Here is a 24,113-nt window from a genome sequence, read left to right as displayed (position 1 = left end):
TACTCGACAGTAATTTGTTCACCCACCGTATTATTTGCTATCTTGAGAGAAGCCTCTAGTGAATCCTATGCCCCCCAGGTCTATTTTCCATCATATAAGTTTCAGATCTACTATTTTGCAATCTTTTACTTTCCGATCTATAAGCCAAAAAACCCAAAAATATTTACTTTATCATTTGTTTAGTTTTATCTATCTCTATCAGATCTCACTTTTGCAAGTGATCGTGAATGGATTGACAACCCCTTTATCACGTTGGGTGGAAATTGTTTGATTGTTTGTGCAAGTATTGGTGATTCCTACTAGATTGATACCTTGGTTCTCTAACTGAGGGAAATACTTATCTATAATTTGCTACATCACCCTTTCCTCTTCAAGGGAAAAACCAATGCAAGCTCAAGAAGTAGCAGGAAGAATTTCTAGTGCCGTTGCCGGGGAGATCTACGCCAAGTCAAGACATACCAAGTACCCATCATAAAACTCTCATCTCTTGCATTACATTTTCACCATTTGCCGCTCGTTTTCCTCTCCCCCACTTCTAAAATGAGTTTTGAGAAGATTCACCTTTTTCTTCGCCCCTCTTTTGTTCGACTCTTTCGTTCGCTTTTTGTTTGCTTGTTTGTTAGATTGGTTTGTTGCTACCATGTCTGAATCTGGGGAGGTTATCGCTGAAAAGGATAGTTGTAACGATGGGGGAAACTTTGATGCTTTTTCTAATACTAATCCTCATGAAGAATCTACTATCTTGCACACTAAAAAACTTTACATAGGTAGCGACAATATTATTGGAAAAGGGGTTATTCAAGATTTCTTTACTTGTGCCGGTGTGCTACCCATGTTAGGTGGATCTATTTTCCATAAAACTAGTAGTCTTGCGGATACTATATCTTTTCTTGTGGTTGAACTTGAAAGATAATTTATTCATATGCATCTGTCCATACAAAGGAATTTTCTAGAGTTTTCTAATATTGAGCATTCTTCTGTTAAGCGCGCCGCCACTATATTTCTAGCCCATGAGTTTAGAATTATTATGAAAGAAGCTAGTGAAATTTTTGCGCATTATAAAGTAGATGGTGGTCGTCATCCCATAGAGGGAAGTCTCTTTAACCAAGAGGAAATAACGCGTTTACGATCTCTAGATCATGTTGTTTATAATGAAAATTTAAGAAAGAGTGTCCCTACCGTATTTTAGTTGATAAGATTTCTGAACTTAATGATAATTTCGCTATACAAAACAACAGATTGGGTTTCTCTCTTGGACATAAGTGACGGTGTCCTGGACTAGGGGGTACTCATCACGTCGTCTCCCGATCAGTTGGATTGGGCTAAGGACCCCCATGGCCGTATACTCATGGGCCAGTTCGGACAGCTGCCGCATACAAGGAAGATTCCACAAGACTTGGTGATCAAGACAAGGACTCCTCCCCACCGGCGTATTCGGCTAGGACTCTTGTTATCCTAGGCCTCTGGTGCATTATATAAACCGAGGCCAGGCTAGTCGATAGAGATATACACAATCATAATCATAGGCTAGCTTCTAGCGTTTAGCCTCTACGATCTCGTGGTAGATCAACTCTTGTAATACTCATATCATCAAGATCAATCAAGCAGGAAGTAGGGTATTACCTCCATAGAGAGGGCCCGAACCTGGGTGAACATCGTGTCCCCCGCCTCCTGTTACCATCGATCCTAGACGCACAGTTCGGGACCCCCTACCCGAGATCCGCCGGTTTTGACACCGACATTGGTGCTTTCATTGAGAGTTCCGCTGTGTGATCGGCAAAAGGATCAATGGCTCGACTGCAAATCAACTGCGACGTCGGCTTCTTCGTCACCGGCTCGACTGGTCACCTTGGCTGGACCGAGGACTGCGCCCTACCTCCGATCGTCATGTTCGGAGGAGGTCCTTCATCAACATGAACTCCGATCTCTATCAAGATCATGGAGGAATCATCCAGGGAGCCCGGGGGCTCAACGTCAACATTGCCCTCGGGCGACCGTGCTGTTTTTCTGGACAGCGAACTTGTATCCGCCGCCACCGCCTCCTCAAGTGTCATTTTAACGATTGCTTCGGTGGAATTGTGCGGAATTGAGTCTACAACAACCCTGGAAAATTTCGTCGAGTTCCGATGGAGGAATCGCTGGCAATCTACGATATACCGGAGCCCTATCAAATCTGGACGAGTTTAGGGCGTGGTGTCCAGCTTCTAGCTTGGACGTCCTTTGGAAGATCCAAACGTGATCGGCTGGGAAATTCCTATATCTACCAGCCCTCAAAATTTCAGCTCGATCCGACTGTCCAAACTACGGGAACCTTCCGATTAGTGCATCACTTTTCGGATCTGTTTTTTGTGCGAGAACGAATCCGACCCGAATTCATCTTTTTTATGAACGGGATTTCGGACATCCCTTTTAAAGGAAGTTTTGTATCAGGTATTGTGTTTTGTTCCCAAACACATCCTGCTAATTTTGAAGTCTTTTCCAATATGATCTTCACCATCGCGCTGGTGTCAAACCAGCCCGACAACGTTGCTCTACGGCTGCCGACCGGTGCTAGACACATTGTCACTTTACTGAGCCGAGCTCAACTTCTTCGGATCATCATCTCGGCAAGCCGAGCAAGAGTTCGGCATCGCGAAGGATAAATCATCACCAACATCGCCGCCCCATGGGTTACACGGAGCGGGCACGCCGGCATCGCCGCACGGTCACTTCATCAAGCCGGCATTGACCACGTCACGACCTGCATCGGCAGGGCCGCACTATTGCTCCTTCAAGCCGGTGTCCATCACGCCGACCTACTTCAACTCATCGGCTGACATTGAGGCTTCGACATCTCGGCTGGACCGGGGGCTTCGCCATCTCTTCATCAACCTACTCCGGAGACTTCGGCGTCACTAGCCGACCAGCTCCATCACATTAGCTGGACCGAGGGCTTTGCCTCGGCGAGCCAACCTTTGCCAGCATCGCCATGCCGTCGCTTTATCACCCATCAGGCAATGGGTGTGCGGATCGAGTCCCAATTTTGGGAATCACCTTTCTTCAAATTGCTACAACAAATAAACCAGGTGCTATTAATCCTAGTATTGTTTGCTTGTTTGGGTTCATTTTTCCCAAGAAATTATTACTCTGGTTTGTCCATCATATTTACGCAGGTCTATCAAATGGTGGCCGCATTAACGACGGTCGCATGGTGGTTCGATCAGTTTCCGTACATAGTCCGGCGAACGCCGCATCCGGAACTCGGACCGACCTGTGAATTCAGGCTTTGCCACGCCTTTACCGCATCACGCCGACGCCCTGTATCGACATTGACTTCGGCGTCAGGCCATATTTCTTTTATTACTCACTTTGCATAAATTATTTATTATGCAACGAATTTTTATTATTATTACTATTATCTTTGGTTTGCACTATTTTTTGTGCACAGGAAAATGATCCGGGTTGGGCAGTATCGTCAACTCGGCGTACTGACATACCACGTCACCTCGGCTGGACGGGGGGATTCATCAACACTTCATTACCCCATGCCGGGGACTTCGACATCACTCTGCCGGCCTGCATTGACCGTGCTATGTCACCACTTCGGAGTGCAGAGCTCTTTGCTCCGCCACCTCGGGACCGGCTTGGGGGATAGAACCTTGTCCCGCATCGAGCTCGGACCGTGTCATCAATACCGAACACATTAACCAGCTAAGTTGTCTTCATTCTCAAAGTTTTGAATTTTTAACTTGTTTTCGGTTCGACCAAGCATTATACTTTTTTGGAAAAAAGTTGCTTGTAAAAATTCTCCTTGTCAAAACTTTGTTTGTGACACACAAATTCAAATACCCCGTACTTGGGGGCTTCCTTTATGAAGCTTTTCCTCTTGCATATGATTATACTTGTACGGCTTCATTCCTTGTTCGTGTATTACGCCACAATATGCACCATATTGACTTAAGCGATTTGCAAGCTGGGTTGCCTCGCTCCTGTGTTTACCCCTACGTTCCCGATTGTTCGGCTGGGGAGTAAAGGGAGCACCTCTGCGATTGTCACGATCGGGTCATCCGAGCCGGACCTCAGACTGGGTGAAGCCGAAAGCTAGCGCTCTTATTGTTTTCAATTATGGTCGGCACACAACGGAACTCATGAGTACAAAAAAACTATGGCACAAGTCTCATAGTAACAATGAGCACCGAAGAAAGGTATCGGTGGGGGTACTATTTTCTTCGAAGATGCTTCTTACGCTTCGTCAGTAATATAGCATAAGTTCCCTGAGTGCGCTTTGTCTGTTATAGCCTTATGGCCTGATTGCCTGGTTATCGGAAACACCGTCGATATTGTCGACAGGTGGAGTACATAACACTTTTCGGCCCTTGACCGAAGAGGGAGAAGCCGACGGTCGGTTAAGACGCGTACAAACTTCGGGTGAAAACAGATATGATATAAGTACTTTGGTACATACAATCATTATACATAAAATTCTTTTACCCAAGTCACTTGGGGGCTCTTAAATTTATATGAGCCGTTTATATAATAAGTGTTCTTCTTCTTAGTCGTTGCAAAGTTTTTTTTTATTATTTCCTTTTTTCGACACGAGTGTGTGGTCACTAGCCGGGGAGCCTAATTTCTCTCTCAAAGCCGCTAGAGTTTAGTTTGCTAAGCTGGCCTAACGAGAATTGAAGCCATAGCTAGGCTGGCCCGCTTGAGGTCTTGAGATAAGATGTGTCATGATAAAGCACGACAGAAGCACCTTTTTTTCTAAGTCCAATTTTCATATTGGCACCGAACACTTGATCTTGTTCGGACGTCAGGTTTTCACTGACGTTTTTTGGTTTTCCAAGCCTATGGCACTTTTAAACTATTTGTGTGTTTCCAGCATTAGTCTCGTAGTGCAACACCGGACACCTTTAGAGATTCGGCAAAAACATTATCGGATATTGCCATATATGCATCGGTTTTGAATTGTGTCTTCGGTCAATAGTTGGGTTGCCCGACTCCTGTGCTTGCCTCCTACGTTCCGCTTTGTTCGGCTAGGTGTCGAAAGGGAGAACCACTACGATTGTGCCTCCAGCTCGCATGGTTAAGCACCAAAGTGGAGAAAGCCGAAAACTGACTGTCACAATAGGTGTAAACTGGTCAGCGATCCGATGACTATGTTAAATGACGGGCCGTTCATAACATTGGCTGAAGTGTTTACGGCTTGACCTCGGCTATCGCCGAACACTAACCGGGGGCTCATAGCTAGCTTCCCCAGTATAAAGCTCCTATGACTAACCAAAGTTATAAAGCCCACATATCTGATTGCCTTGTTTCCGCTAACACAACCGCCTTCGGGCACCGAGACGTCGGCTAAGGGTTGTTTTGTTATTGCGGAAACACCTTGCGTAGTATCTACCAAGGGGTAGAAGCCGACGATGGGCCACTCTCAACTGATAAAATGGTCGCAATGGAGTCAAAATAATGATGTAAAGTACTTGGATGCATAGAATCATTACACATAATCTGTGATTTTACTCTGGATATCGATCCTTAATTCGGCCACCCGTGCCCACATTAAGGCTCGGGGGCTACTGGGCTTCGTGCTCATTATTTATAAATATTAAAGGGGCACATTGATCCCCTGATTTGGTGTTGCCACCCGACCAATGTCTCGGGGGCTACTGCATTGCTTATTCAATGCAGAGAATTCAAAGTGCTCAGTGTTCGGCTTGACCGAACTATGCGCATATGCGTCTTCGGACAATAATAGGTACCATATGGACCTACCCGGCATCAAGCTAGTATATTGCGGCGACTTCTCACGACCCTCTCTCAGGGGCCCGTTCGCCGATCACTATTATCTCTAATATATTACACTGCGTTTTTATTCCTATGTATGCTGCCGAGCTAGGAGTTGATCCTTAGGCCGATTTCACGACCTGAGTCTCAGAAGCTACTAGGATCAGCGGTTTCATATTTTCCTTCAGGTGCATCTCGGATTTTAGACCGACACAAACCTTGAGGGCTACTGGATATACATATACTGGCTATATATCTCGGCAGAGAATAAATTGCACCAATCAAAAATATTCACAAAAAATCAGCCCGCTGTCGGGTGGTGCACCACCTCGGAAGCAGTCCGGCATAAAGCTCGGGCGCCAGTGGCTGGCTCCATAGAGGGCATTTCCAGCATTGAGCTCGGCTAAACTCCTTCAACTTTTTAGAACTAAGGTGATCTATGACACCTCGGATACAGTCCGGCGTTGGAGCTTGGATACAGTCTGGCGTTGGAGCTTGGATATTATCTTACGTTGGAGCTGGGATACAGCCCGGCGTTGGTACCCGGCTACAAAAGATACCTCGAATACAGTCCGGCATTGGGGCTTGGACACAAGAGGACATTGCCGCCCGGGAACAACTTCAAACCCGAGGTGTGGCATAAAAATAACAAGGCATTGATAAAGGCCGGGAAATTAAAGGGGCTCATCGGATACCCGACGTGTAAACTCGTCGGATGCACTTCGGCGATCCTCAAGATCGAAGATGAGAAGATCTGTTGAACCAGTTTTCAAGACCAACAACCGAAGATGAAGAACAGTTCGGAAGTATCGAGGAGTGTCCCCAACTTGAACACCGGTTGAGGGGGCTACTAACGGTGTCCTGGACTAGGGGGTACTCATCACGTTGTCTCCCGATCAGTTGGATTGGGCCGAGGACAACCATGGCCGTATACTCATGGGCTAGTTCGGACAGCTGCCGCATACAAGGAAGATTCCACAAGACTTGGTGATCAAGACAAGGACTCCTCCCCACCGGCGTATTCGGCTAGGACTCTTGTTATCCTAGGCGTCTGGTGCATTATATAAACCGAGGCCAGGCTAGTCGATAGAGATATACACAATCATAATCATAGGCTAGCTTCTAGCGTTTAGCCTCTACGATCTCATGGCAGATCAACTCTTGTAATACTCATATCATCAAGATCAATCAAGCAGGAAGTAGGGTATTATCTCCATAGGGAGGGCCCGAACCTGGGTAAACATCGTGTCCCCCGCCTCCTGTTACCATCGATCCTAGACGCACAGTTCAGGACCCCCTACCCGAGATCTGCCGGTTTTGACACCGACAATAAGCTCATGACTTTTTGCCAAAAGAACGCTTACAACGATGAGTTGGTCATACAATATGAGGGGCCAAAGGAGGAACCAATACCTCCCGAACTTGATCATAGGGATCCTTATCCCATTAAATTTAGCCCTTTTGATTACTTTTGCTTACCACAAAGAAAACTTGTTGCTGAACGAAGGGAGTATGAGATGAGCTTTCGAGATTTTCCTTATCATTACTATGATTATACCTAGATCTATTTGTGTTTTTACGCTTAGCTAAGGGCGTTAAACAATAGCGCTTGTTGGGAGGCAACCTAATTTTATTTTTGTTCTTTGCTTTTTGGTTCTGTTTTTCAATAAATAATTCATCTAGCCTCTGGTTAGATGTGTTTTTGTGTTTTAATTAGTGTATGTGCCAAGTAAGACCTTTGGGATGGCTTACGATGATAGTTGATTTGATCTTGCTGAAAAACAGAAACTTTTGCGCTTAGTAAAACAATTCTCATTTTTAACATAAGCGTGATAAAATACCGATTATTTTTGCATAAGATTGATACACAAATTTCCCAGGCTGTCCTAATTTTTCGGAATTTTTGGAGTTACAGAAGTATTCGAGAGTTACAGATTACTACAGATTGTTCTGTTTTTGGCAGATTCTGTTCTCTATGTGTTGTTTGCTTATTTTGATGAATCCATGGGTAGTTTCGGGGGGGGGGTATGAACCATGGAAAAGTTGGAATACAGTAGATATTACACCAATATAAATAAAGAATGAGTTCACAGCAGTACCAAAAGTGGTGATTTATTTTCTTATACTAACAGAGCTTATGAGATTTTCTGTTGAGTTTTGTGTTTTCAAGTTTTCAAGTTTTGGGTAAGAATTTGATGGACTATGGAATAAGGAGTGGCAAGAGCCTAAGCTTGGGGATGCCCAAGGCACCCCAAGGTAATATTAAAGGACAACCAAGAGCCTAAGCTTGGGGGTGTCCCGGAAGGCATCCCTCTTTCTTCTTTGTATATTTGTAACTTTACTTGAGGCCATATTTTTATTCACCACATCATATGTGTTTTGCTTGGAGCGTCTTGTATGATATGTATCTTAGCTTTTTAGTTTGCCACAATCATCCTTTCTGTACACACCTTTTGAGAGGGACACGCATGAATCACTTATATCTTTTGAGCTAGGCAATTTTGCTCTAGTGCTTCACTTATATCTTTTTAGAGCACGGCGATGGCTTTATTTTATAAAAATTGTTGAACTCTCATGCTTCACTTATCTTATTTTGAGAGTCTATAAACAGCATGGAAATTTGCTTTGGTTATAAATTTAGTCCTAATATGATAGACATCCAAGAGGGATATAATAAAAACTTTCATATAAAGTGCATTGAATACTCCGATAAGTTTGATTCCTTATGATTGTTTTGAGATATAAAGATGGTGATATTAGAGTCATGCTAGTGAGCAATTCCGAGATATATTGCCGTGCAACTTTCCACCGTTCTGTTATTATGACACATTCCATCATTGTCATATTGCTTTGCATGATCATGTAGTTGACATTGTATTTGTGGCAAAGCCACCTTTCATAATTCTTTCATACATGTCACTCTTGATTCATTGCACATCCCGGTACACCGCCGGAGGCATTCATATAGAGTCATATTTTGTTCTAAGTATCGAGTTGTAATTCTTAAGTTGTAAGTAAATAAAAGTGTGATGATCTTCATTATTAGAGCATTATCCCATGTGAGGAAAGGATGATGGAAGCTATGATTCCCCCACAAGTCGGGACGAGTCTTCGAACTTTACAAAAAATAAAAGAGGCCAAAGAAGCCCATTCAAAATTGAGAGAAAAGAGGGGCAATGTTACTATCCTTTTACCACACTTGTGCTTCAAAGTAGCGCCATGATCATGATAGAGAGTCTCCTATGTTGTCACTTTCATATACTAGTGGGAATCTTTCATTATAGAACTTGGATTGTATATTCCAATGATGGGCTTCCTCAAATTTCCCTAGGACTTCGTGAGCAAGCAAGTTGGATGCACACCCACTTAGTTTATTTTTGAGCTTTCATAAACCTGTAGCTCTAGTGCATCTGTTGCATGACAATCCCTACTCACTAACATTGATATCTATTGATGGGCATCTCTATAGCCCGTTGATACGCCTAGTTGATGTGATACTATCTCCTTCTTTTTGTCTTCTCCACAACCACCATATTCTATTCCACCTATAGTGCTATGTCCATGGCTCACGCTCATGTATTGCGTGAAAGTTGAAAATGTTTGAGAACATCAAAAGTATGAAACAATTGCTTGGCTTGTCAACGGGGTTGTGCATGATTTGAATATTTTGTGTGATGAAGATGGAGCATAGCTAGACTATATGATTTTGTAGGGATAAGCTTTCTTTGGCCATGTTATTTTGAGAAGACATAATTGCCTTGTTAGTATGCTTGAAGTATTATTGTCTTTATGTCAATATTAAACTTTTGTTTTGAATCTTATGGATCTGAACATTCATGCCACAATAAAGAAAGAAATACATGGATAAATATGTTAGATAGCACTGGACATCAAAAATTCTATTTTTATCATTTACCTACTCGAGGACGAGCAGGAATTAAGCTTGGTGATGCTTGATACGTCTCCAACGTATCTATAACTTTTGATTGTTCCATGCTATTATATTATCTATTTTGGATGTTTTATATGCATTAATATGCTATTTTATATTATTTTTGGGACTAACTTATTAACCTAGAGCCCGGTGCTAGTTTCTATTTTTTCCTTGTTTTTGAGCTTCGCAGAAAAGGAACACCAAACGGGGTCCAAACAGAATAAAACCTTCGCCATGATTTTTCTTGGACCAGAAGACACCCAGGAGACTTGGAGTGCAAGTCAGAAGAGCCAATAGGCGGCCACAAGGGTCGAGGGCGCGCCCACGGGGCTAGGGAGCGCCCCCTACCTTGTGGGCCCCTCGGTGACCCCCTGCCTAGATCTTCCTCCTATATATTCACATATATTCCTGAACCACCAGAAGCATCCACGAAAACACTTTTCCACCGCCACAACCTTCTGCTCCCGTGATATCCCATCTTGGGCCCTTTTTCGGCATCATGCCGGAGGGGGATTCGATCAAGTAGGGCTTCTACATCAACTCTATTGCCCTTCCGATGAAGCGTGAGTAGATTACCTCAGACCTACGGGTCCATAGCTAGTAGCTAGATGGCTTCTTCTCTCTCTTTGATTATCAACACCATGTTCTCCTTGATGTTCTTGGAGATCTATCTGATGTAATCTTCTTTTTGGTGTGTTTGTCGAGATCCGATGAATTGTGGATTTATGATCAGGTTATCTATGAATATTATTTGAATCTTCTCTGAATTCTTTTATGCATGATATGATATCTTTGTAATTCTCTTCGAACTATCGGTTTAGTTTTGCCAATTAGATTGGTTTTTCTTGCAATGGGAGAAGTGTAGCTTTGGGTTCAATCTTCCAGTGTCCTTTCCTAGTGAAAGTAGGGACAGCAAGGCACGCATTGTATTGTTTCCATGGAGGATAAAAATATGGGGTTTACATCATATTGCTTGAGTTTATTCCTCTACATCATGTCATCTTACTTAATGCGTTACTCTGTTCTTCATGAACTTAATTCTCTAGATGCAGGCAGGAGTCGGTCGATGTGTGGAGTAATAGTATTAGATGCTGGCAGGAGTTGGTCTACTTGACACGGACGTGATGCATATATTTCATAATCATTGCCTTAGATATCATCATAATTTTGTGCTTTTCGATCAATTGCTCGACAGTAATTTGTTCACCCACCGTATTATTTGCTATCTTGAGAGAAGCCTCTAGTGAAACCTATGGCCCCCAGGTCTATTTTCTATCCTATTAGTTTCCGATCTACTACCATCATATAAGTTTCGATCTACTATTTCGCAATCCTTTACTTTCCGATCTATAAACCAAAAAACCCAAAAATATTTACTTTATCGTTTGCTTAGTTTTATCTATCTCTATCAGATCTCACTTTTGCAAGTGACCGTGAAGGGATTGACAACCCCTTGATCACGTTGGGTGCAAGTTGCTTGATTGTTTGTGTGCAGGTATTGGTGATTCCTACTAGATTGATACCTTGGTTCTCTAACTAAGGGAAATACTTATCTCTACTTTGCTGCATCACCCTTTCCTCTTCCAGGGAAAAACCAACGCAAGCTCAAGAAGTAGCCGGAAGAATTTCTGGCACCGTTGCCGGGGAGATTTACGCCTAGTCAAGACATACCAAGTACCCATAATAAAACTCTCATCTCTTGCATTACATTATTCTCCATTTGCCTCTCGTTTTCCACCCCCCCACTTCTAAAACGATTTTTGAAAAGATTCACCTTTTTCTTCGCCCCTCTCTCGTTTGACTCTTTCGTTCGCTTTTTGTTTGCTCGTTTTGTTAGATTGGTTTGTTGCTACCATGTCTGAATCTGGGGAGGTTATCGCTGAAAAGGATAGTAGTAACGATGGGGGAAACTTTGATGCTTTTGCTAATACTAATCCTCATGAAGAATCTACTATCTTGCACACTAAAAAACATCGCATAGTTAGCGGCAATATTATTGCAAAAGGGGTTATTCAAGATTTCTTTACTTGTGCCGGTGCGCTACCCACATTTGGTGGATCTATTCTCCATAAAACCAGTAGTCTTGCGGATGCTATATCTTTGCTTGTGGTTGAACTTGAAAGACAATTTGTTCATATGCATCTATCAATACAAAGGATTTTTCTAGAGTTTTTAATATTGAGCATTGTTCTGTTAAGCGCGCCACCACTATATTTCTAGCCCATGAGTTTAGATTTATTATGAAAGAAGCTAGTGAAATTCTCGCACATTATAAAGTAGATGTGTTCGTCCTCCCATAGAGGGAATTCTCTTTAACCAAGAGGAAATAATGCGTTTACGATCTCTAGATCATGTTGCTTATAATGAAAATTTAAGAAAGAGGTCCCTACCGATGTTTTAGTTGAAAAGATTTCTGAACTTAATGGTAGTTTCTCTACAAAACAACGGATTTGGTTTCTCTCTTGCACATAAGCTCACGACTTTTTGCCAAAAGAACGCTTACAATGATGAGTTGGTCATACAATATGAGGGGCCGAAGGAGGAACCAATTCCTCCCGAACTTGATCTCAGGGATCCTTATCCCATCAAATTTAGCCCTTTTGATTACTTTTGCTTACCACAAAGAAAACTTGCTGCTGAATGAAGGGAGTATGAGATGAGCTTTCGAGATTTGTCTTATCATTACTATGATTATACCTAGATCTATTTGTGTTTTTACGCCTAGCTAAGGGCGTTAAATAATAGCGCTTGTTGGGAGGCAACCCAATTTTATTTTTGTTCTTTGCTTTTTGGTTCTGTTTTTCAATTAATATTTCATCTAGCCTCTGGTTAGATGTGTTTTCGTGTTTTATTAGTGTTTGTGCCAAGTAAGACCTTTGGGATGGCTTACGATGTGTAGCGACCAGACCTCAAATAGTATGTGCTGCTGTGCACTAGTGTCATCCCTGGATCAGTAATGCTGACACGCACAGTACAAATGGAGGATTTATAACATAGTAGCAATCACACACTTATTACATCGAATATCTCCAAAGAGAATAAGTATGATAAACATGGCTTAAGGCCATCTAAATACGATAACAGCGGAAGACTTGGAAGGTAAGTGAGTCCATCAACTCCAGCGGCATCACTGAGTATAAGACCACGACCTAAAGCACCTTACTCGTCGTCTGAAAAGTCTGCAACATGAAACGTTGCAGCCCGAAAACGGGTCAGCACATGGAATATGCTGGCAATGTAACACATAGAGAATAATGAACAATAATAATGCTATAATACATGCATATATGGCTGGTGGAAAGCTCTATGGTTACAGTTTTTGCGAAAAGCCAATTTTTCCCTACTTCAAAGGAATAATTTTTTTTAACTATCATGGTGGTTGTGAAACATTGAGATGGTTGACAGCATCTCAATCCCAATTAAGTGTCATCAATAACCCAACAAAATTAATTAAAAAGTAACATGGTGATGAGATTCACATGATAATCCAAGTACTAGATACTCAAGTTGTCCATAACCGGGGACACGGCTAACCATGATTAGTTTGTACACTCTGCAGAGGTTTGTGCACTTTTCCCCACAATGCTCGATCGCCTCCGTTGGATTACTCGCACTACATGGTGTTTGAGTAACAGATGACCGAGACACAGTCTTTCAGAAGTGTTTGCACCTTACGTATGGGTAGACAGTTACACCTACTTTCCCCTACATCTGCTAGTCTACCACTATAAGAGTTCACACAACTTAGTCAACTATGCTAGAGCCCATAATAGCTTGTGGCTGCACACGGAAGTTTCTAGCATGAATAATCTCATGATCCCTTTGAACCTGGGTGGCGGTCCAAAAGAAAAACAGGCAATCCTGGAATACCCAGGTACCTCAATCCACCCAGATGTGAGTTTTAGTTGCCACCTTAAGTAAACCATTATTAACAATCTCACATCTGTCATGGAAATCTCTCAAACCCAATCCACGTCTATGAGCATAGCATGGCAATATAATAGCAAACGTATAAGTAACTCCCAAGTGTTTGATAAAAGAACAGGTAATAGGTACTACCTCAACTACTACCCAATACCCACAATTTAATTAGATCCTAAACATGCAATGTTGGACGAATAGATCTAATGCAATAAAAACTGGGTATGGAAGGGTATGATCAAAGTGTTACTTGCCTTGCTGATGATCCACGAAACTTAGCGATTCGAAGTAACAAGCGGCACACTCCGGGTACTCTATCGCAAACAAACAAGCAAACAATAAGTACTCATCTAATGCACAGGTAAAACTCGAATGAAAGATCCAACCAGAAAGTTCAACTTAAGAACTCCGGTTTGCAAAAAGAATCAACTCGAACGAAGCAACGAAATTCAAACTGCGAAAGAAATAAGATTCGTTTACTAATCTGGATCTAGGTCAAATTTTACAGTAGCAAAAACTTGTTTGAGTAGGTTAAACGGAAAGAGAATTTCAAGACGAAACTCTAGGCGCTTGAATCGCCTGATTCCGATAAACGAGCGAAAAGTTAAACAGAAACGAAGATTTGATCAGAAATCGAGATCTGAGATAATCGCGGCAAAATCCGACGAAAAAGAAAAATGGACGAACGGTTAAAGAACGGACGTTCATTAACAGAGAAAATCCGACGAACGCGTTCGTTAAAACGAACGGGTCGGTGAACGTTCACAAAATAACAAAACCGAAAAAAAACCGATCTAGTGTTTTTTTAAACAAACGGTTTTTTTAAACAAAACCGGCAAAACGGCGACGGGGTATACCTCGTCGGGGGCGGGGCTCCGGCGGGGCTCTGGCTGCTCCGGCGAGGGCGGCGGGGTGCGGCGGGGCTCGGGGGTGCTCGGGGCGGCGAGGGGGCGGCGAACGGCGAGCGGCGGCGGCCTCGAGCTTCGGGTCCGGCGGCGGGGTGCGGGGCAGGTGCGGGCGGCGGCGGGGTGAGAAGAGGGGAGGGGCGGCGGCGGCTATATATGGAGGGGGGTGGCGGCTTGGAGGAGGGAGCAAGGCGGCGGGGCTCCCGTGCTCGAGCCGGACTCGGCGAGCGGCGGCGCTGGCGTACGCGGGGAGGACGACGGGGTGGCGGGCCGGCGGCTTGGCTGGGCCTCGGCCCGGTCGGGCGCGGCGCGTATTTTGTTTTTTTTTAAATACGTTCCGCGAAAAAAAATTCGTAGAAAAATGAATAAAAGTCCAAAAAAGATAAAACAAAATTTTCCCCGTCTAGTTAGAATATTTAGAACAGGGTGAACATTTTTTTGACACAAAAACAATTTTTTGAAAACATGCAATATTTTTAATGCAATTAAAATTGCAAATAAAATCCAATAAATGGTTTTAACATTTTCCTCCAGTATTTCAATTGTTTTGAAGAAGTCATATTTTCTCCTCTCATTTATTTTTAATGAAATATTTTTTCGGAGAGAAAATAATTAAAACCAAAATCCTCGTTTTATTATTTGATGAAAATCAAATATGAAAATTCGAGAAAATCCCCAACTCTCTCCGAGGGTCCTTGAGTTGCTTAGGATTTATCGAGGATTTGTCAAAATGCAATAAAATATGATATGCAATGATGATCTATGTATAACATACCAAATTGAAAATTTGGGATGTTACAAACCTACCCCCCTTAAGATGAATCTCGCCCTCGAGATTCGGGTTGGCTAGAAAACAGGTGGGAGTGGTCCTTCCATAGATCTTCCTCTCGCTCCCAGGTGGCTTCATCTTCCGTGTGGTGACTCCACTGGACTTTGCAAAACTTGATAACCTTACTGCGGGTAACTCGGCTGGCATACTCAAGAATCTTAGCTGGTTTCTCCTCATAGGTCAAATCACTTTCGAGCTGAATCGCTTCCAGTGGCATAGTATCTCTCAGTGGTATCTCAGCCATCTCTGCGTGGCACTTCTTCAACTGGGAGACATGAAATACATCATGAACTCCAGACAATCCTTCGGGCAATTCCAGCTTGTAGGCAACCTCTCCCATACGTTCCAAAACTCTGTATGGTCCGATAAAACGGGGCGCTAACTTTCCCTTAACTCCAAAGCGCTTCACTCCTCGAAGTGGTGATACTCAAACATAAACTCGGTCTCCGACTTCGTGAACTGTCTCCTTTCGTTTAGAATCCGCATAACTCTTCTGTCTGGACTGGGCTACCTTGAGCCTATCGCGAATCAACCTCACTTTCTGTTCAGACTCCTTAATCAAATCTGGTCCAAACAACTGACGTTCTCCAACTTCGTCCCATAACAACGGTGTTCTACACCTCCTTCCGTACAAGGCTTCGAAAGGGGCCATCTTCAAACTGGTCTGATAACTGTTGTTATATGAAAACGCTGCATATGGCAAATTGTCGTCCCAACTAGATCCATAATCTAGTGCACAAGCTCTTAACATGTCCTCCAAAATCTGGTTGACTCTCTCGGTCTCTCCATCTGTCTGTGGGTGGAAAGCTGTACTAAATTCTAGCCTGGTTCCCAATGTTTCATGTAACTGCTTCCAAAACTTCGAGGTAAATTGGGTTCCTCTGTCTGATACAATGGTCCTCGGAACTCCATGCAAACATACGATCCTGGTCATGTATATCTTTGCCAACTTAGCACTGGTGTAAGTGGTCTTCACTGGAATGAAATGAGCCACTTTTGTCAAACGGTCGACTACAACCCATATTGAGTCATAGCCTGAGCGAGTCCTGGGTAATCCTGTGATAAAATCCATGCCTATTTTATCCCACTTCCATTCGGGTATTGGCAATGGGTGTAGCAATCCAGCTGGCTTCTGATGCTCTGCCTTCACTCTCTGACATACATCACAAACTGCTACATACTCCGCAATATCCTTCTTCATTCCGGTCCACCAGAAACTATTTTTCAGATCCAAATACATCTTGGTATTCCCTGGGTGAATCGAGTACGGTGAATCGTGGGCTTCTTGCAAAATCAACTTCCTGATCTCCGGATCATTTGGCACATAGACGCGGTCCTCAAACCATAAGGTATCGTGCTCATCCTCACGAAATCCCTTGGCTTTTCCTTTGCTCATCTTCTTCTTTATCTCTTCAATCTCCTTGTCTGTCTTCTGAGCTTCTCTGATCCTTTCCATCAAGGTAGACTGAATCTCCAGTGTCGCTAAATAGCCTCTTGGGACTATCTCCAAACATAGCTCGCGAAGGTCCTCGGCTAACTCCTGAGGTAACTCCCCTGTCATGAGGGTGTTGACATGACTCTTGTGGCTCAACGCGTCTGCTACTACGTTAGCCTTTCCTGGGTGATAATGCAATCTCATATCATAATCCTTTATGAGCTCCAACCATCTCCTCTGTCTGAGGTTTAACTCCTTCTGCGTGAAAATATACTTCAAACTCTTGTGATCCGTATACACCTCACAATGGTTTCCGATGAGAAAATGTCTCCATGTCTTCAATGCATGCACCATGGCTGCTAACTCCAAATCATGCGTAGCATAATTCTTCTCATGGGGTTTAAGTTGTCGTGAAGCGTATGACACAACTCTTCCTTCCTGCATAAGCACTACTCCAAGACCTCGACGAGAAGCGTCGCAATAAACTTCATAGTCCTTGCGTTGATCTGGCAGAATCAACACTGGTGATGTAACCAATCGTTTCTTCAACTCTTGGAAACTAGCTTCACATTCCTCAGTCCAATTGAATTTGGTGTCCTTCTTTAATAGCTCAGTCATGGGCTTAGCAATCTTCGAGAAATTCTCGATGAATCTCCGGTAGTATCCTGCAAGTCCAAGAAAACTCCGGATTTCTCCAACTGTCGTGGGTGATTCCCAACTTGTCACTGTGTCAACCTTGGCAGGGTCTACTGCTATTCCTTCTCCCGAAATAACATGTCCAAGGAATCCAACTTCCTTCAGCCAAAATTCACACTTGCTGAACTTGGCATATAACTGATGTTCTCTGAGCTTCTCAAGTACCAATCGTAAATGCTCCTCATGCTCTTCCTCATTCTTGGAAAAGACTAAAATATCATCAATGAACACCACGACGAACTTATCCAAAAACTCCATAAACACTTTGTTCATCAGGTTCATGAAATAGGCAGGTGCGTTAGTCAGACCAAATGACATAACGGTATACTCATACAATCCATATCTGGTGGTAAAAGCCGTCTTAGGTATATCCTGCTCTCGAATCTTTAACTGATGGTATCCTGATCGTAGATCGATCTTGGAAAATACTTTAGCTCCTTGTAGGCGGTCAAACAAATCATTGATCATCGGCAGTGGGTACTTGTTTTTGATGGTCACTTCATTCAATCCACGGTAATCAACAACCATCCTCAGCGATCCATCTTTCTTCTCCACTAGAAGTACTGGTGATCCCCAAGGTGACGAACTTGGGCGAATATAGCCTTTATCCAGTAACTCCTTGATCTGCTTCTTAATTTCCTCCAAATCCTTTGCGGGCATCCTGTACGGTCTCTTAGATATTGGCCCTGTGCCTGGCAAAAGTTCAATCAAGAACTCAATGTCTCTATCTGGTGGCATGCCTGGCAACTCTTCTGGAAATACATCCGGATAATCCTTCACCACTGGTACTTCCTCCTGTACAACTCCTGATAAGGAATTTACTTGGGTCCTCTTCGGCATATGCCTGGATACATACTTGATCCTTTTTCCTTCTGGGGTGGTAAGCAAAATTGTCTTGCTGGCACAATCGATGTTTCCTCCATACAACGATAGCCAATCCATTCCCAAAATCACATCCAAACCTTGCGACTCCAAAACTATGAGGTCTGAGGGGAAAACATGCCTACCAATGGCCAATGGTATCTGAAAACATCCTTGGCTTGCCATATACTCTGCTCCTGGCGAGGTTACTAACATAGGGGTTCTGAGAACTTTGGTGGACAGCTTAAACTTATTCACAAATCCCCTTGATATCTATGAATGCGATGCACCAGTATCGAAAAGAACAGTTGCAGTAAATGACTTCACCAAAAACTTACCTATTACTGCATCAGGCTGTGCTTCAACCTCCTCCACGCTCACGTGGTTCACGTGTCCTTTGTTGAACGGGTTCGGCTTCTTCCCAGAGCTTCCATTGCCATTTCCATTTTGGGCTTCAGGACATTCATTGGCATAATGCCCAGTCTTCTGGCACTTAAACCAAGTGACTTGGCTCAGGTCCCTCTTGGCTGAGGTAGATGGGTTGGTGCGGTTCTGTCCGTTGCTTCCTCCATTCCCATTACCATTTTTAGAGCCATTATGGTTGTGCGAACTACCTCCTCCATGGGTATGCTGAAACTGTCCTCCCGGCTTCGGGGCAAATCATGGCTTCTGCTGAGCTCCAGAATTGTACTTCCCTTGTCCATACTTCCTCTTACGGTTTTCAATCTGCTGTTGCTTTCCTTCAATGATGAGAGCTCTATCTACCAGTTCCTGGTAGTTGTTGAAGGTTGCTACCATCAACTGCATACTCAGTTCATCATTCAGTCCTTCCAGAAATTTCTCCTGCTTGGCAGCATCTGTAGCAACGTCGTCTGGTGCATAACGTGCTAACTTACTAAAATCCTCCACATACTGGCCTACGGTGCGTCCTCCTTGGCGTAGGTTGCGAAACTCGCGCTTCTTCATAGCTATAGCTCCTGCTGAAACATGAGCTGTACGGAAAGCTTGCTGAAACTGGTCCCATGTGACTGTGTCAATAGGGTGCGTGGCTATATAGTTCTCCCACCATGATGCTGCGGGTCCATCAAGCTGATGTGCGGCAAAACGCACTCTTTCCGCATCTGTGCAACCTGCAGTGGTCAACTCCCTTCCAACTTTGCGGAGCCAATCATCTGCAACAATCGGCTCGGTGCTACTGGAAAACACCAGCGGGTTTAGCCTTAAGAAACGGGCTAAGTGATCAATAGGTGGTGGTGGCGGTGGGTTGTTGTTGTTGTTGTTGTTGCCTTGGTTCTGCACTAACACTTGCATCAGGGCATTCTGTTGCTGAATCAACTGAGTGATCTCCGGTGGGAAAACAAATCCGGTGTCGCGTCTCGGAGGCATCTGATAGGTTAGAAAAGATGAGAGTTAAGAATAGAATGAGGTCTAGAGGGAAAACACTACCCATATGCTCATGAGACAAATACAATCAATATCACTCAATCAATTCAAACAAGGCATACAATCGATCTAACTAGCGTTACAAAGTGCTTGAACTATACTATTAAATGAGGGAAACTACTACTGATATGGTGGTCTACTAGAAATTCTGATCCGTTGAAGACTCCATGATGTCTGCTCCAGCTTCATCAACAAAGTCATCTTCACTTGGTTCCGAGTCGGTGTCGTCGATGATGATGTAGTTATCCGGACAAGTGCATTCGTCATCCTTTGCTTTTGGCACTGGATTTCCCATGAATACTCCAATCTTCTTCTCCAGGACGTCATTCTTCCCTACTAGTGCGATGATTTCCTCCATATAATCCTCGCGTGTAGCCTTGAGTTCTTCCTCCAGCTCCTTGATCTTGGTTAATGCCTTCTTCAGTTCTTCCTTGTCCGTGCACATCTGGTTCTCCTGGCGACAAATGTGTTGGTTTTGCTCCTGGATGAAAGCTGCGATTGATCCATCCTTCTTGGTTCTGATCATCTCCCATTGCGCGTCTCGGCGTCCACAAATCTGATAAATTGTATCCTTAAGCTCCTGGTGGTAGACTTCTCCAATGCGTCCCATAGCGATGTGAGCGACCATGCTCTTCCCTAAACTCTAGGTTGGTGCTTCGAAAACCAATCTTATGGGTTCAGTAACGGGCACAAACGTCCTTCCTGGAATATGAACTTGAATCTTCCAGCTCTCCTCTTCGGGTAATGTGGCGTTGTAGGTTCCGGTGATGCTTGGTATTCCTATGTTCAAATACTTCGTGACTTCCTTCAAGTGTCGACCAAAAGGCGTGTCTTCATCTGGTTGCATGAACTTGCTCCTTGCATCCGCCATTCCCAAAAGAATAGAAAGTGGAGAGGGGTCAGAAATGAGAAGAGAGAAGCTTTCTAGGGCTTAAGCTTAGTGATCGTGTCCTACAGTCAGCGTGTGCTCTGATACCACCTTTGTAGCGACCAGACCTCAAATGGTTTGTGCTACTGTGCACCAGTGTCATCCCTGGATCAGTAATGCTGACACGCACAGTACAAATGGAGGATTTATAACAGAGTAGCAATCACACACTTATTACATCGAATATCTCCAAAGAGAATAAGTATGATAAACATGGCTTAAGGCCATCTAAATACGATAACAGCGGAAGACATGGAAGATAAGTGAGTCCATCAACTCCAGCGGCATCACTGAGTATAAGACCACGACCTAAAGCACCTTACTCGTCGTCTGAAAAGTCTGCAACATGAAACATTGCAGCCCGAAATTGGGCCAGCACATGGAATATGCTGGCAATGTAACACATAGAGAATAATGAACAATAATAATGCTATACTACATGCATATATGGCTGGTGGAAAGCTCTATGGTTACAGTTTTTGCGAAAAGCCAATTTTTCCCTACTTCAAAGGAATAAAAAAAATTAACTATCATGGTGGTTGTGAAACATTGAGATGGTTGACAACATCTCAATCCCAATTAAGTGTCATCAATAACCCACAAAATTAATTAAAAAGTAACATGGTGATGAGATTCACATGATAATCCAAGTACTAGATACTCAAGTTGTCCATAACCGGGGACACGGCTAACCATGATTAGTTTGTACACTCTGCAGAGGTTTGTGCACTTTTCCCCACAAGGCTCGATCGCCTCCGTTGGATTACTCGCACTACATGGTGTTTGAGTAACGGATGACCGAGACACAGTCTTTCAGAAGTGTTTGCACCTTACGTATGGGTAGACAGTTACACCTACTTTCCCCTACATCTGCTAGTCTACCACTGTAAGAGTTCACACAACTTAGTCAACTATGCTAGAGCCCATAATAGCTTGTGGCTGCACACGGAAGTTTCTAGCATGAATAATATCATGATCCCTTTGAACCTGGGTGGCGGTCCAAAAGAAAAACAGGCAATCCTGGTACCTCAATCCACCCAGATGTGAGTTTTAGTTGCCACCTTAAGTAAACCATTATTAACAATCCACCCAAATCTCTCAAATCCAATCCACGTCTACGAGCATAGCATGGCAATATAATAGCAAACATAGAAGTAACTCCCAAGGGTTTGATAAAAGAACAGGTAATAGGTAATAGATCTAATGCGATAAAAACTGGGTATGGAAGGGTATGATCAAAGTGTTACTTGCCTTGCTGATGATCCGCGAAACCTAGCGATTCGAAGTAACAAGCGGCACACTCCGGGTACTCTATCGCAAACAAACAAGCAAACAATAAGTACTCATCTAATGCACAGGTAAAACTCGAATGAAAGATCCAACCAGAAAGTTCAACTTAAGAACTCCGGTTTGCAAAAAGAATCAACTCGAACGAAGCAACGAAAGTCAAACTGCGAAAGAAATAAGATTCGTTTACTAATTTGGATCCAAGTCAAATTTTACAGTAGCAAAAACTTGTTTGAGTAGCTTAAACGGAAAGAGAATTTCGAGACGAAACTCTAGGCGCTTGAATCGCCTGATTCCGATAAACGAGCGAAAAGTTAAACAGAAACGAAGATTTGATCAAAAATCGAGATCTGAGATAATCGCGCAAAAAATCCGACGAAAAAGAAAAACGGACGAACGGTTAAAGAACGGACGTTCGTTAACAGAGAAAATCCGACGAACGCGTTCGTTAAAACGAACGGGTCGGTGAACGTTCACAAAATAACAAAACCGAAAAAAAAACGATCTAGGGTTTTTTTTAAAACGAACGGTTTTTTTAACAAAACTGGCAAAACGGCGGCGAGGTATACCTCGTCGGGGGCGGGGCTCCGGCTGCTCCGGCGAGGGCGGCGGGGTGCGGCGGGGCTCGGGGGTGCTCCGGGCGGCGAGGGGGCGGCGAACGGCGAGCGGCGGCGGCCTCGAGCTTCGGCTCCGGCGGCGGGGTGCAGGGCTGGTGCGGGCGGCGGGGGGTGAGAAGAGGGGAGGGGCGGCGGCGGCTATATATGGAGGCGGGGGGGCGGCTTGGAGGAGGGGCAAGGCGGCGGGGCTCCCGTGCTCGAGCCGGACTCGGCGAGCGGCGGCGCTGGCGTACGCGGGGAGGACGACGGGGTGGCGGGCCGGCGGCTCGGCAGGGCCTCGGCGCGGAATTTTTTTTCTTTTTTAAATACGTTCCGCAGAAAAAAATTCGTAGAGAAATAAATAAAAGTCCAAAAAAGATAATACAAATTTTCCCCGTCTAGTTAGAATATTTAGAACAGGGTGAACATTGTTTTGACGCAAAAACAATTTTTTGAAAACATGCAATATTTTTAATGCAATTAAAATTGCAAATAAAATCCGAATAAAATCCAATAAATGGTTTTAACATTTTTCCTCCAGTATTTCAATTGTTTTGAAGAAGTCATATTTTCTCCTCTCATTTATTTTTAATGAAATATTTTTCCGGAGAGAAAATAATTAAAACCAAAATCCTCGTTTTATTACTTGATGAAAATCAAATATGAAAATTCGAGAAAATCCCCAACTCTCTCCGAGGGTCCTTGAGTTGCTTAGGATTTATCGAGGATTTGTCAAAATGCAATAAAATATGATATGCAATGATAATCTATGTATAACATACCAAATTGAATATTTGGGATGTTACACGATGATAGTTGATTTGATCTTGCTGAAAAACAGAAACTTTTGCACTCAGTAAAACAATTCTCAATTTTAACAGAAGCGTGATAAAATACTGATTCTTTTTGGAGAATATTAATACACAAATTTCCCAGGCTGTCCTAATTTTCATAATTTTTGGTGTTACAGAATAATTTGGGAGTTACATATTACTACAGACTGTTCTGTTTTTGACAGATTCTATTTTCTATGTGTTGTTTGCTTATTTTGATGAATCTATGGGTAGTATCGGGGGGTATGAAACATGGAATAGTTGGAATACAGTAGATATTACACCAATATAAATAAAGAGTGAGTTCACAACAATACCAAAAGTGGTGATTTATTTTCTTATACTAACGGAGCTTATGAGATTTTCTATTGAGTTTTGTGTTTTCAAGTTTTCAAGTTTTGGGTAAGGATTTGATGGACTATGGAATAACGAGTGGCAAGAGCCTAAGCTTGGGGATGCCCACGGCACCCCAAGGTAATATTCAAGGACAACCAAGAGCCAAAGCTGGGGGATGCCCCGGAAGGCATCCCCTCATTCATCTTCGTCTATCGGTAACTTTACTTGAGGCTATATTTTTATTCACCACATGATATGTGTTTTGCTTGGAGCATCTTGTATGATATGAGTCTTTGCTTTTTAGTTTGCCAAAATCATCCTTGCTGTGCACACCTTTTGAGAGGGACAC

Source organism: Triticum aestivum, chromosome 7D, assembly GCF_018294505.1.
Source record: "Triticum aestivum cultivar Chinese Spring chromosome 7D, IWGSC CS RefSeq v2.1, whole genome shotgun sequence".
NCBI lineage: Eukaryota > Viridiplantae > Streptophyta > Magnoliopsida > Poales > Poaceae > Triticum > Triticum aestivum.
Note: the sequence above shows the minus strand (reverse complement) of the source record.